Genomic DNA, 16340 nt, shown 5'->3' on the forward strand with positions numbered 1-16340 from the left:
AACCTTTACAGGAGGGTAAATGACAGTCTCTTAAATGACAGGTCCTTTGTCAATGCATTATCGGATGATATTTGGGAATACCTGACATTCAATAACCTGGAAGGCATCTCTCCCAGTACTGTGTGGGACTGTTTAAAAGCGATAGTCAGAGGTAAATTGATATCACGGGCTAGTTTTCTTAAAAAGGAAAGAACTGCCCGTCAAGATCATCTCATTCACCACATTGCCCGATTATCCCTAAGTCACAAACATTCTTCAGACCCTGGCACACTAGAGGCCCTCCTATCCGCTAAAAAGGACGTTCAAGCTCTAGATCTTGATAAGATGGCCTTCCAGATGGATCTGGTCAAACAGCAGCACTTTGGATTTAGTAACAAGGCTAGGCATCTCTTGGCTAGACGCTTAAAAGAACAGGTAGCGCAAACACACATTACTAAGATACTAGATGCCTATGGGGATCTTTTGTTTAAAGCTGAAGAAATCAGCACACGCTTTACAGGTTTTTACACTGATTTATATGCTCCAGACACGGCGGTGGAGGCCACTACTATAGATGATTATCTGGCAGGTGTTGAACTCCCTTCCCTACCTGTCGAAGCCCAACAATTTCTCAATGCAGAAATCACTCACTCTGAATTATACAAGGCAATTCAAGAGCTTAAGGTGGTCAAATCCCCAGGGCTTGATGGGTATACTCCCAAATTTTACAAGGTGTTCCAAGCCGTGGTGATACCAACCCTGCTCACTATGTTCAATGCTTTGATAGGGAAGGACTCGTTTTCCCCAGTATTGAACCTAGCTGGCACAATTCTGGCCAAGAGTGGCAGGGACCCCACATTATGTGGATCATATCATCTTATATCCCTAATAAATATAAATCTTAAGCTTTTGGCCAGGATCCTGGCTACCAGGCTCGCCATGGTGGCTCCATCCCTAATACACGAAGATCAGTCTGGCTTTGTCCTGGGCAGATTGGCCTCAGATAACGTGAGGTGAGTTTTGGAGGTGATGTGGAAAGCGAAGCAGACAGGTACCCCTATGGTACTTCTCGCTGTCGATGCAGAGAAAGCATTTGACAGAGTGCACTGGCCATACCTGTTTAAAGTTTTAGATAAATACAGCAACTATACAATAACCCAAGGGGCAGCCTAAAGGTAAATGGGGAATATGTGACACCTTTCCTGGTGAAGAGGGATACCAGACAGGGCTGTCCTCTGTCATCACTCCTTTTCACACTTTCCCTTGAGCCTTATGCGGCCAGGGTTAGGGTGAACCCAGCAGTATGGGGATTGAAAAAAGGTTCCACTGATTATAAAATCTCAATGATTGCAGATGATCTTCTATTTACAGTTACAGAACCCGAACGGTCTCTACCCTCCTTACTGGATGGGTTGAGAGAATATGGGGTAGTTTCTGTTTTTAAGATCAATGAGGACAAATCTGAGCTCCTAAATGTCTCAGTGGCACCGGACGGCTTTGGTGCTATCGCGCAGACTCTCCCATTCCATGTAGCGAAAGAGTGGGTGAAATATTTGGGTGTTAAAATAGGCCCAGAGTGTCAGGATTTGTATTGCCTGAATTATATCCCACTGTTTCGTTCCATTTAAGATGATTTGACTCGGTGGGATAGGGGAACGTTCTCTTGGTTCGGCAGGATAGCAATTATTGAGATGAATATACTGCCCCGTCTCAGTTATCTCTTCCAAACCCTTCCTATACCCATGCCAGAAACTACGCTGACCCTATGACAACGTAAGCTACTTAGATTTATATGGAAAAGGAGACCACCCAGGGTAGCCCGTTCCACTCTATTCCAGGAGAAGCTACATGGCGGCCTACAGGTACCCAATCTCTCTTGGCAGCGCTCGAAACTGATAATGACGTCCCAAAACCACAAATCACAGAAAATGTTTGTGCTCTAGTTGAATGGGAATATGCAGGTACACCTTGGACATATCCAAGGAGGTCAGAAATTCATAAGAACATAAGAACATGCCATACTGTGTCAGACCAAGGGTCCATCAAGCCCAGCATCCTGTTTCCAACAGTGGCCAATCCAGGCCATAAGAACCTGGCAAGTACTCAAAAACTAAGTCTATTCCATATTACCATTGCTAGTAATAGGAGTGGCTATTTTCTAAGTCAACTTAATTAATCAAATCTTGCATTTCTTTAGTACGGCCCATATAGGACCAGAACTTCGTAAGTGTAAATCCCTCTTTGAAAATTTATGCTTTCAACACAAGAGAGTTACCAAACCAATAACTAAAATCCTCACTCTTATCAAGGGTACTTTTCAAGGCAAGGCGACCTTTCAACGAGCAAGGAAGCAAGACTTAGGGGAAGTTCTAGCTGACGAGACCTGGGATCAAATCTTCTGTGCTATTAGTCAGGGTTCAGTATCTTCCTCCATTAAGAAAATGGATATAAGGTGCTATATCGGTGGTACCTAACCCAGATAAAATTATGCAGAATGTATGGGGGCATTGATAATCATTGCTGGAAGGGGTGTGGGAGACTGGGACATTCTTGCACATGTGGTGGGAGTGTCCAAGGGTACAGCAGTTGTGGGGCAACGGTTAGGGATTTTATCTCTAAACTAATGAGTTTAGCTATCCCCACAGATCCCAAAAAATACCTGTTATATGCCCCCGATACACAACGCTGGATATATCAGGTTTTCTCTGCTGTCAAATGTGAATTAGCTTTATGGTATCGAAAAGCTGAAGTACCCTTTCTAAATCACTTCTGCTCTCATTTGGAAAAAGTGTTTTATATGGGGAAGCTGACAGCTATTCAGGGAGATAGATTACATAGCTTTGAACAAGTATGACAGCCCTATATCGGCTGGAGAAATTCCAACTCTAGTTGAGATATTATTCTACCAGGCTCCTTGTGGAGATATTTCATAAAGGACTTATCGGCCCAGGACTCCGCCATCCCTATTTGGTGACGTTCATGTCCTCATTGCTCTTCGATGTAACCCTGTTAGTGCTTGGCTTCATAAGCAAAATTATAATGTATATCTTACGGTGGTATTAGTAGTGTGATAACATTAGCAAGGGATGGGCAGGGTTGGGGGAGAGAAAATTAATAACTACACGACAAGATAAATCACACTCATTTTCATACTTGAAGAGCAAGACATAAATGGAAGCCAATAAATTGTCACACAGTCAGTTTAATTTAATGTTTTATTATGTTATGTCCTCTCTCTATTTTGTGACTACAGCAGTGTACAATTTGAAGAAGCGCTTCCCTATTAATGTATGCTACATTTTCCATATTGCTGTATGAAAAGACTACCATGTTTGACAGCCTACTATGGATGCTCTGATTGTTACATTCTAACTTGTGTTGTTAATAAAATTTAAATTATAAAAAAAATAAATAAATGCCTGCACACCCTGAGTAGTTACAGTACAGAATCAAAAGCAGCATATTGTACTGAACGGTTTTCCACGGGGATGAAGTCATTTACCAAAGCCCCATCTGGGAAGGAAAGGTTATGGATAAATCTATAGTTGCCGGGTTTCTTCTTCGGTACTATCACTAAAGGAGATAACACCAGAGGCTCAAATGGGTGCTTGTCAAATGAGCCAGCTATATGCCCCAATTGACCCTCTTGTGCTTTATTTTCTCTGATGACGCTGTCCAACCGTCATGCAGATGGTGTATTTTCTACGCTGCCCAGATGGCGCTGTCCTATGTGCAGGATTACAAAACTCTCTCAGAAGCCGCTAAGCAACAAGCTGGCTGCATCCCTGATGAGATAGTGTTCTAACCACGGTAGCATCTGAAGCCACCGCACTGGTGTTGGGGCATTATCAAAGTCCTTATGTTCTTTCATCATGCACTAGCTGGCTGGGTGTGTAGATATACACCGGTTGCATGCTGCCCTATTAAATCTCCAGCATTTGTCACTGGGAATATATAGTCGCTTTGATAGCCCCCCCGGGGGCGGGAATGCTCCAAAATGTCTGTGAATTTGATTTAGAAATCGCCTTACTGTCAAAGACTCTAGCTGTCATTTTTGTTAGCCATAAGCCAACATCATGCATGCCCCACGAGATGGAACGCCTGCTGGTCATCCTTTCCTGAAAGGCCTCATCGTAATTCAGCCACGCAAACCCACTATATTCTCTGTAGGCACCCAGAATAGAGTCCATGTAACCAATCAAGGTCTGCGCTATGTCAGGGTTTGCGCATACGATTACTGAGGCCATGCAAGCAAAGGATCATACCCAGTTAACAATGTCTCTGTGAGGTGGCTTGATAGCCTCTAACTCTCGTTTCCTCTCTCTCCTCATTTGCCCCCTCTTTCTGTGTCCCTCCAGCAATCTAAAAACATAAGTATAATGTTGCCGCCTAATGCGGTGATGCAGGGATCTGGGTACAGATTCCTAACATTTGTGCTCCGCACCAGCCAGGCCTATGGACCCCACTGATGCCGCCTCTTCTGGCTTAGCAGCCACTGAAGAAGACCTAGAGCTACCGGAAGTGGAGGTCAAAGAAAGGAAGGACCTGCTGGAGCAAGAAGAGGAAGATCTTCTGCCACTGCCCCCCCCCCCCCCCCCCCCCGCTTCCATTTGCCCTTCTTCTTCGGATCCTGCTGCCCAACCTCTCCCCTGACCAAAGAAACAGACTCCCTGTTCAGATGATGGCCTGGGCATTGGAGAGGGAACCCTTGGCGCTTCCGATATGTTGTCACCTGTTACTGAGTGAGGCTGACTGCTCACACTCTGTTGTTGGCAGGCGCCCTGATTCTGCCAAGGCAGTTTTGGAGCTGAGTAAGTGGTGGTTGTGGTAGCTCTGTCCATACTGGGGGGGGGGGGCGTGAGCGTTGTACTCCCTGTAACTCCTATATCTCTGCAGTAATATCATGGAGGGGAATATCTCTACATGGTGAGTAAAATGGACCTCTGTGATATGGAGATCCCACCCCAGAGAAGCTACTCAAGGATCTCCTCCTATACCTGTGGCTGTAATAATCCTCCTGGTAATACCCCCTGTATCTTTGTCTGTCTTGATGCTCATAACGCAGGCTATGATTTCTGCATGACCCAACAGAAGGTGATCAATGTTACAACTGAGGGTCCCAGCTACAGCTGGGAGATCCCCACGAGATTAGTCCAGGACTTGAGGGCAAGACAGGAACCGAGTTGGAGAATCTTCTGCCTATACCAGCCACCTCCCCTGCAGGTTGAGTCCTTGGGCTCTGGTGGTGGGCAGGACTTAGCCTGTGGATACTGGAAGCTGGAGCAGGCTGGACTAGAGTGGTGCAAGGCTGGAAGCTTGGAACAGGCTGGACTGAACTGGAGCATGCCTGGGTAAGCAGGAGCAAGACTGGGCTGAGCTGAAGCAAGGCTAGAGGCTGGAAACAACTGAGCTAGTCTGGAGCAATCCTGGGTAGGCAGGAGCAAGGCTAGACTGGAGCAAGGCAGAGCTGGGCTGGAGCAAGACTGGTTCTCGAGGCAAGCCCTGGACAAAGGCTAAGAGAAAGCACAGATGTGGACCAGGTCCATGGGGACCTCTGGTGGCAGGGAGGCTGCCTAAATGGCAGGATCCTAACAATCAAGCAACAGACTGGGATTGGCCTTGGGCTGGTCTCACGTATCGAAGGTTTTTCTGCTCTAACTTCTTGTGGTCTTTGCTAAGGCACTGATGCAGTGCCTGCTGCCGCTGTTTGACATTCCCCTGGTACTGCCAGGGGGGTCTACTTCATTCCTTTGTGTGCTGTCCCCAGTGTCGGGCATATTAATGTTGCTGTTGTCAGAGGGAGTGAGGCAGTGCGCGACACTATTTAACTGCTGCTTGCTGTTATTTGCCCTCAAAACATGTTTTCCCTGTGCTTTTCCTCCGCAGCCCCTGATTTTCTCTGACTGAAGAGCCTGATTGTGATCAAGGGGTGCCTGTGTCCCAGTGTTCCCACCCCTCGCAAGTCTTTGTTGTCTTTTTAGATCCCCGTGAAGGCCCGGATGCTTTGCCTCTCCCCTGTCAACTTCCGGCTACTGATGCTGCTACACATTGAGTGCTAATAGAAGGAATGAACCCACAACCTCCTATATTCAAAGCAAGTCTTCTAGTCCCTGAGGCACCAGCTAGGCAGTAATAAAGTTGCACGCACATGGACAGCATAAACACTGTGTCTGCTGGAACTGGGAGGAAAAGGGCCGGTCACTGCTAGCCAGTGGGATTTAAATCGCCTGCCGGCCTGCCCACTCTTGCTGACGTCAAACCGCGGCCCCCACTTGATGAATCAGCTGGCTTGGCACCGAGTTGCGTACAGATTTGCTCATCGCACTTGACACCAGGCCAATCGGGCGAGGCTATGTCATCTCACAATGACATAGAACCTGCTGCACTGACCCAGGAGCCCCCCCTCGCATCAGCATGATGCCAGCACCATGATGGATGCTGCCCCAGACCTCCCAGGTAAGTATGGAAGGAAGGGGGGGTTGGGTGGCTGCCCATCTGCACTGGGGAGCTGCCCATGAGTTTTAAGATCCTTGCTGTCAAGAAAAGGTCACAGCCTTCTAATCATTTGCAGAAAATAAGATTTCTGCACCAGACTAAAAATATGAAGAGGTGAAAACTGCCTGCTAGATCTAAAGTTATTCCTAATGTCTTAACCATGTCTTTGAGTGGAATTGTCCCAGCCTTCTAAGGAGCAGGAAGAATTTGGTCACTTGAGGGTCTGGTAAACCACGTCACCTCTGACTTCTCCAGATTCACTTTAAGAATGTAGCCAATCTGAAATGTTTGTTAAAGCATTCATTGAATGTGCTTAACTGGGTAGATACATTAAGATCAAAATTAGCTTTTGTACATTATCAGAATAAAAATAGGAGCCAAAGCCAACATAGTTAATGAGGATGAGTATAGATTGAAGAGGACTGGTGATAAAACCAAGCCTTGTGGAACTCCACATGTGAAAGGATGAGAGGTAGAAGAGTTCCAATCGACCTGAAAACTTCTGTCTGTGAGGAAAGAGTTGAACCGTTCAAGTGCCCTTCCACAGACATGAATGTCATAAAGCCAAGAAATTTAATTGCTGAATTTCCACAGTGTTATAGGCAGCTGACTTATCAAGAAAACCCACCAAGACTGCCTTTCCCTTCTCAAGGGTGAGACTTATTTTCAAATGGAGTGCTGTGAGAGCCATTTCCATGCTGAAACCATGAAAAGATGATAATTGTAAGAAAACTATTTGCAATTATTTTAGAAAGGGTAGGTAAATTAGATACGGGTCTGCAATTATCAGGAATTCCTGGATCCAAATGTGGCATAAGGACAGGGCAGATTTAGGCTACTTGCAAGTGCTTAGGAACAGACCCTAATGAGAAGCTGGGATTAATAATACTAAAGATATGGGAAAAGATCAAGATCTGGATTGGTAAGAAATTTGAATACAAAATTATTCAGATTAGTTAAATCACAAATGGATTGTGATAAATTGAAGGAGGACCTTGTGAAACTGGAAGATTGGGCATCCAAATAGCATATGAAGTTTAATGTGGATAAGTGCAAGGTGTTGCATATAGGGAAAAATAGCCCATGTATGTTAGGTTCCATATTAGGAGTTACCACCCAGGAAAAGAACTAGGCATCATAGTGAATAATACATTGAAATCGTCAGCTCAGTGTGTTACAGCAGTCAAAAAAGCAAACAGAATGTTAGGAATTATTAAGAAGGGAATGGTGAATAAAACGGAAAATGTCATAATGACTCTGTATTGCTCCATGGTGAGACCGCACCTTGAATACTGTGTACAATTCTGGTCGCTGCATCTCAAAAAAGATATAGTTGCTCTGGAGAAGGTACAGAGAAAGGTGACCAAAATGATAAAGGGGATGGAACAGCTCCCCTATGAGGAAAGGCTAAAGATGTTCTGGTTGTTCAAATTGGAGAAGAGCCGGCTGAGGGGGGATATGATAGAGGTGTTTAAAATCATGAGAGGTCTAGAATGGGAAGATGTGAATCAGTTATTTACTCTTTTTGATAATAGAAGGACTAGGGAGCATGCCATGAAGTTAGCAAGTAGCACATTTAAGACTAATCAGAGAAAATTCTTTTTCACTCAACGCACAATAAAGCTCTGGAATTTGTTGCCAGAGGATGTGATTAGTGCAGTTAGTGCGGACCCCCCTTAGAACCCTTGAGAAGGGCTACCCTGAAGGATTTGACTCTGAAAGCGGTCCTTTTGGTAGCTATTTGTTCAGTTTGAAGGATTTCGGAACTTCAGCCTCTGTCATGTAGGGATCAATTTTTGCAAATTTCCAGGAATCTCATTGAGAACAATGCCTTCCTTTGTTCTTATGGTGGTGTCTGCCTTTCATGTTAATCAGATGGTAGATCTTTCAGGTTTTCCAGAGTGGTCGAAAGATTCTCCTCAGAATAGAGAAATACATCTTCTGGATGTGCAGCGGATGCTCCTCAGAATAGAGAAATACATCTTCTGGATGTGCAGCAGATGCTACTTCGGTATTTGGAGGCTACTAATGTTTGTCGTCGCTCAGATCATCTGTTTGTCCTCTTCAGTGGATTGAAGAAAGGGTACAAAGCTTCTAAGGCTTCCATATTTCATTGGCTTAGGAAGGCCATTTGCTTGGCTTACATTTGTAAGGGATGACAAATTCCTGTCGGTTTGCATGCGCATTCCACTAGGGCAGAGGCTGCTTCCTGGGCTGAGTGTCAACTTCTGTTGCAAAGGAGATTTGTAGGGCAGCAGTGTGTTCCACAATTCATACCTTTACCAGGCATTATCGTCTGGATATCAGGGTGCAGGATGAGCCATTCTTCGGGGAGAGTGTCCTGCGTGTGGGTCTTTCGGGGGCCCACCCAGTTTAGGGGTGATTGGGTACATCCCACTGGTTTGGACTGATCTGGGTATGTTCAGGAAAGGAAAATTAGTTCTTACCTGCTAATTTTCGTTCGTGTAATACCACAGATCAGTCCAGAGGCCCTCCCATTTGATGCTCAAAGACTGAAAGACTGATTTCTTGACAAGTTTTGCTGCTTGGTACAGAATTTTTCTGTTTAATAAAGAATTTTTCTCTTAGAGGGCAGTTACGGGAATCACTTGTCTTGTTTGGTTCTTGACGAACAAGGTTTATAGTTCAGGGGTATCCAACCTTTAGTTCCCTATGTCTGTGTGAAGGGGTTTCCTCCTGCAGTTAAAGAGTAATAGTTCTCAGTTTATGCCACTGACTGGAAATGAGGCATTCCTTCCATGTACCTACCATGTGGTCTTTATCAGTTGGGTCAAGAAGGAGTTGAAAGTGATTGCACAATTTCTAACTGAAGTGAGTGGTTTAAAGTCTTTCCCAGAGATGGTGACTGAGTACGACCTAGAGAACAAACATTATTTTGCTTATTTACAAACTAGAAATTATATTCGATCTCTTAAAGTAATAGATTGGGGTGTGGGTAACAAAGCATTCCTGTTGGAAATGTTTGATATAGATGACCCTACTCGACACTCTATATTATACTTTTATCGTCAATTACTAGATTTGAAACCTAGCATTGATTTCGGACAAGTTTTTTTTTTTAAATTTAGATTTATATTCTACTTTTCACACTTTTTCAGCGCTTCAAAGTGGATTACATTCAGGTACTGTAGGTATTTCCCTATCCCCAAAGGGCTTACAATCTTGCAGGCCGATACAGTACAGTGCGCTCCGATGGAGCGCACTGTACTGTATCGGCTAACATTCCAATAGCAGGCTAACAGTGCGCTCCGTCGGAGCGCACTGTTAGCCTGCTATTGGACGCGTGTTTTCCCTTACCCCTTATTCAGTAAGGGGAGGAAAACGCGCGTCCAACCCACGGCACCTAATAGCGCCCTCAACATGCAAATGCATGTTGATGGCCCTATTAGGTATGCGCGCAGGATACAGAAAGTAAAATGTGCAGCCAAGCTGCACATTTTACTTTCAGAAATTAGCGCCGACCCAAAGGTCGGCGCTAATTTCTTCCGGCACCGGGAAAGTGCACAGAAAAGCAATAAAAACTGCTTTTCTGTGCACCCTCCGACTTAATATCATAGTGATATTAAGTCGGAGATCCTGAAGAGTATAACAAGTAAAAAAAAAAATAAAAAATTTAATTCGGCCCATATGCTGGCTCCATACGCTTAATGGTGCCTCAAACGTATTGCGTCGCCGGTTGATGTGTACCGTCTCCACTCAAAGCAAGTAAAAGGGAGTAAAAGTGGAGACGGTACACATCAACCGGCGACGCAATACGTTTGAGGCACCATTAAGCGTATGGAGCCAGCAGGAGTATATGAGCTACTTGTTCTACATTAAGATATGTGCGTGCTGCGGTTAATGATTAAGAACCCATAGGATTAATCTGCTGCAAATTATTTACAATTTACTACAAATTTGACAGTTATCTGCAAGCCCCTGAGGCAGCCACATGGATGTGGCGAAACTTGGCCTGAGTCGGGCGTTTTTATTGTTTTCATACGTCTCCAGCCAAAAGTTCAGCTTCGTCTCAGCTCAGTGTTTAGACAGCAATATTCTGCCTTCCTCCTAGAGACCTGGGCCTGGTCTGACTATTCCCATCTGGATCTCAGCTCTTATTCCTCCCCTACTGGGCCCTACTCACAAAGCTCTCTCTCACAAGGGGAATTAAAGGGTACCAGGCACCTAGCCTGGTCCTGCACTGGTTTAAGGGGGAACATACTGGCACTGCCTCACAGCTCCATAAGAATTAAGCATGGATTGGAAAATATAGACTCTGAACTCAGGAGGCACAAATGAATGCGCTCCTTTGTTTGACCTCCGAGTGCATTGGCTTGGTTTTTAAGTTGGTGGGATGACCTCCAACATCATAGGGTGGGCATAGCTATGATGACAGAGCAAATGAAGCAGAGATGAGACAAATCTGAGAGGGAAAGAAACAGTGAATTCTCTAACACTAACACAGCAGGAACAGCAACAGTTAATCAAACAGGTAAACTATAGTCTACAGCAATGGTTCTCAACAGATGTTTCGGGACAAACTGGTGTGTCGTGAGGTCTTGGGAGGTGTGTCGCAGGACCAGCAAATGGCTGCCTCCTTATCAGTCTGGGTGGGAGTTGCTTGACTTCTCTTACATTAGGCCTGATGGGAGGCTACTCTCACTTCCTTCTTTTCTTTCTGTCCCAGTGGTAGCTGTTTCCTCCTTCACCCAGATCAGGTTGAGACATTGCCAGCTCCTGCTGTTCTGGGCCTGATGAGACACAAACTTTATCTTTCCCTGCTGAGTCTGGCAGTGGTGCCTAGAGCTGAAGCAAGAAACATCTGCTCGGCTTCACCAGCTCAAGTGGTGCTGATCTCTTCACCCTGTGGAGGGTGGTGAAAAGGAGGTTGGGGATGCTGGGAAGATGAAGGTGGAACGGAGAGGGAGTGTGAGGGCTGCTGAGCAGGAAGGGGTGGGAAATGGGAGTCGGGGTAGCTGGGCAGGGAGGGAGATGGGATGAAGGGGATAGGGAGAGTCAAGCAGGGGAGAGAGGGAGTACAGGGAAGAGGATGTGGGGGGTCAGGAATGCTGGGCAGGGGTATGAGTGTGAGCAAATGATTGAAAGAGAGTAATTAGGAAAGTGAAGGATGATGGAGACATGGAGGGGGAGTGACGAGCTGCAAGAGCCATATGATGTCAGTTTTGGGAATGTGCATTTCTTCTATTTTGGTACTTTGCTTAGGGGCGGATTTTCAGCGCCCTGCTCGCCTAAATCCGCCCAAAACCGGGCGGATTTAGGCGAGCAGGGCCCTGCGCGCCGGTAAGCCTATTTTACATAGGCCTACCGGCGCGCGCAGACCCCGGGACTCGCGTACGTCCCGGGGTTTTCGGAGGGGGGGGCGTGTCGGGGGGCGTGGCGGGGGGCGGGCCCGGTCGACGCGGCGTTTCGGGGGCGTGTCGGCCGCGTTTTGGGGGCGGGTACGGGGCGTGGCTACGACCCGGGGGCGTGGCCGCGCCCTCCGTACCCGCCCCCAGGTCGCGGCCCGGCGCGCAGCAGGCCCGCTGGCGCGCGGGGATTTACGTCTCCCTCCGGGAGGCGTAAATCCCCCGACAAAGGTAAGGGGGGGGTGTAGACAGGGCCGGGTGGGTGGGTTAGGTAGGGGAAGGGAGGGTAAGGTGAGGGGAGGGCAAAGGAAAGTTCCCTCCAAGGCCGCTCCGATTTCGGAGCGGCCTTGGAGGGAACGGGGGGAGGCAGCGCGGCTCGGCGCGCGCAGGCTATACAAAATCGATAGCCTTGCGCGCGCCGATCCAGGATTTTAGTGGATACGCGCGGCTCCGCGCGTATCTACTAAAATCCAGCGTACTTTTTGCTTGAGTCTGATGCGCAAGCAAAAGTAGGCTGATCGCGCTTCTTTTAAAATCTACCCCTTAGTGTAGGAGGATATGTATTTCTGTTCCTAGTTCTCCAGTTTTGCAGGGCATGCAGAGTGGCTTTTTGAGGTTACCATTTCAGTTTTTCTCTCCACATTTGTATCTTGTGGTCTTTTATTCTGTATTTGGTGAAGGTCGGATCTGTATATGGGACGGGGTGAGGTATTTTACTAGTAGGTAAAGATTTGTATCAGTCTTCTTTGTTGTGTTTTCTCATTCTCAATAGGACATTCATTGGTTCTGCACCGCTGCCTTTTCACAGGAAGGACTATTGCCGTTTGAATTCTTGGTATTCGTGTTGCAATAGTATAGAAGGTTTGCTACACATGTGCTGAGTAGTTTTTTTTTTCAGCTTTTGTATTTTACAGTGTGCCTGGTAGTAAGGGAGTTTGTGTTTCTGTTACTGAGATAGCACCAGAATCAGAATATCCTTCTTATATAGCAAGTTGTATTTAAAATATCCTAGTTCTGCTCTGCATACATTGTTTGGAGACTGGGGAGGTGGGGCGAGTTCCTGTGCATGCAGATTATATGTTTACATTTAGTCCTGTGATGGTCAAGTGTTCAGTGTGTCACGCCTGTAAAAATTATCTGCCAGGTGTGTCCCAATACTAAAAAGATCAAGAACCACTTGTCTACAGTGTAGGAATGTAAGAACCAATCAGCTCTAGCCATGTATGCAGAAAATGTATGCTTTTATGATGATTTAGGGTAAAAAACAATCCAAAGTACAAAAACACATGAAATGTATCTGATCTCTAGTCTTAATACTTGCTTGACCCAATGTAGAAGAAAACACTGAAATATCTCTGAGGAGAGGAACCACACATTCGTCTGACTGCATCTGCTGGAACCAGAGAAATACTGAGAGCACAGGGTGAGCTATGCCCATATATGGTATGCCTTTCAGTTATTTCTTTTTCTCTGGTTCAATCTGCTGGACAGGGGACACAACCCGCTGTCTGGACTGATCTGGGTACATACAGGGAAAAGGGGATTTCCCTTTATAGACAGTAGTGGACAGGAAGAGAGCACAGAGATTCAAAGGGAGCCAGTCCCCTGGCTAATAGAATCTCCGGTACCATAGGATAGCACAGCCAGGGGTATCCAACCCACCATTCGCCCACGCGAGGGTTGGCCCACACAGGAACCTAACACCTTGAGGAGCTGCTCCAACTTCCAACCATCAAAAACACACATTCAGTCAGGACTGCAGGTTTTGCACATCTACCATATGCTGGAGACAAGAGAAATACTGAGGGACTGCAGGTGGTATTCTGTTGTGTAGCAATGTCCCAAAAATTTTTGTTCTCTGTCTCCATCTGCTGGTAGGGATGCTTAAACCCACTTGCCTGGACTGTAAAACTTTTTTTTTTAAGCTTTACTTGAGCTCAGCCCATCTCAGCTGAGGTCAAAGACTGTTTCCACTTGTTGGGGGGAGAGGGCATATACTGTCACTGCTGCACTTAGCTTTCTGCACCCGCTGCCTTTCAGCTCTTTTAAAAGCTGAGTCCACAGCAGCTGAAAAACCAGCTACTGAACCAAGGCACTCATCTGAGGGACCACAGAAATCACCTCAGGAATGTTCAGCTGGAGGAGGGACCATTTGGTATCACTGCAGAAGAGTAGGGCAAATTAAGTTTCCTTCTTTCTTCTAAAATTTGAAACAATCCCCCACAGGGAAATACATGTCCGCCAGCTGCTAGAGACTGAGAATACTGGTAGGCTTTCACTGCAGGAGTACATATAGTGTGATGTCACCTTTGCTCCTTCTTCATCTGTTGGTAGAGGTGCATAACCCACTGGTTCTGGATTAATCCTGTTCCAGAAGGATGGAGTGATCGGATGTTCTTGTCGGTAGAGGTGGGGAGTCCGGTGGAATGGAGAGAAAGCTCAGACAATAACCTTGAGCAATTATCGCTAGGACCGACTGGTCTGAAGTGATTGTGCCATTTCAACAACAGGTGGCACTCAATCGACCTCCCACTGGTATGTGGGGCAATGGAAGCTGGTTGCTGCTCTCCATGCAGAAGTCAAAAACCAGAAGCAGGGTCTGGCTGAGGAGCTGCTTGCGGTTGTTTTCGTGTCTGACAAGACTGGGCTTTTTGAAATGGTCTCGTAGCACAGGTTCTAGTTGGTGGTGGGTAGGATTTCTTCTGGTGGAAGAATGACTTCTTAAAGGGCTGTTTTGAAGAGTACTCAGAAGGCATCAGAAAGAGCTGTCTTAGGGTCTCATGATGGTCCTTGAGTTCCACCATTATTCATTGCATCTGCTCAAACAGATTTTATCCTACACAAGGCAGGTTGGATAACACTGGGCAACAATGAAAGTGTTACTGACCTAAAAAGGTCCTACTCTGTAGTATCTTGATGTGCTGAACACAAATATGACCATGAAAAGTTTTTATTGGCTCTCGTTTTGAAGATATTTAATATAGTTCACTTTCTATGTTTAGTCATGTAAATTTATCCAGGACTGTAAATAAGCCTAGAATGATTTAATATTGCATAATACCATCATGCACACATCATCCAGAGTTTATTACATCATTTTCTGATGCAATGCAGTTCTACTGCCATGCTGCTGCTGAGTAAGCTGACGTCAGCAGTGTACTATATGAAGCCCAGTCAGAAAGGGTGAGCATTTGAAATATTCATGCTGGCTGACTACTGCTGGACACTCCGCAGAGATGCTCCCGAACAGGTGTACAAGAGACAAGCAAAGAAATCTAAGACTTGGTCTATGACTTCATTTTTCAAATGGTATTAACCGTAGATCTCCTACTATTGGCATACAATTCAAGATGTAATTATATTATTGCATATTACAAAAAAACTAGAGCCAATTTTGCATTTTCACAGTCACATTCATGTTTAGCACATGGAAATGTATCAGAATTGATTAATTTAATTTCCGTAACATGACTTTTGTGAAAATTTGTTGCCCAGTGTAATCTGTCTTGTACTTCAGGGCGAAGGTCAGAAGACTTGAGCCAGGCCCATCGTCTTGCTGAGATTGCTACCAGAGTATCTGCAGCTGCTGTGTCAAAGATAAGATGATTTGATCTCATGCTTGCCTGCCTCAAAACTCTTGTTTACTAGGGTTTGGAGTTGCTCTTGAAATTGCTGAGGCAGGGAGTCTATTAAGTCTTGTATCTGCTTAAGACCCTATTATATTGGGTCATATAGAGCTGATAAGAGGCAATTCTGGAGATGAGCAGTGATCCCTGGAAGACACGGTGACCAATGGCATCTAGAAATTTCTGTTCCTTGCCTGGGGGAAAAGGAAGTGAGGTTTTGATCTCCTTGCTCTTTTTTGGGCAGATTTGACAACCATAGATTGGTGATCCAATTGAGGTTGGTGAAAGCCTGGAGCTGACTGAATGAGATAGGTGGTGTCAGCTTTTCTGTGGACTGGAGCAACAGAGCCAGGATGTTCCCAGTTTTTTTGAGGAGATCCAGAAGAACCTGGTGGATAGGGATGGAGGTTAGCTCCTTGGGAGCATCCAGGAATTGTAACAGCTCCATCATTTGATGCCTGTCATCTTATTCACTCTGCAATTGGAAGGGAACCGATTCAGACATCTCCTTCACAAAATTTATAAAGTAAAGGTCCTCTGGCAGAGAACGCTTTCTGTAGGTAAAGGCAAAAATCAGTGTCTGGTGAAGAATAGTCAGTCCAGGTGTTGTAGGGATCAGCACCTGCTCCTCTAGGGACTAGAGGAAGATGGGGTGGTGGGATCCCTGAAGGCCCTGGTCGAGGCTCCGAAGGAATGACTGGCCTGCACAGGTGCCATTGGCGCCTCATCGATTGACGCGTCAGCACTGACTGACGTATCGGCAGAACGGTGTTTCTCCTCCCGATGACAAAAGCAAGCGGAGAGGGCACCAAAGCCAGCTGACATGGGGTCCATCAGTGGAAAAGCAGCCATGAGCACTTCCATCCTCAAGAGC

This window comes from Rhinatrema bivittatum, chromosome 3 (assembly GCF_901001135.1).
Source record: "Rhinatrema bivittatum chromosome 3, aRhiBiv1.1, whole genome shotgun sequence".
NCBI lineage: Eukaryota > Metazoa > Chordata > Amphibia > Gymnophiona > Rhinatrematidae > Rhinatrema > Rhinatrema bivittatum.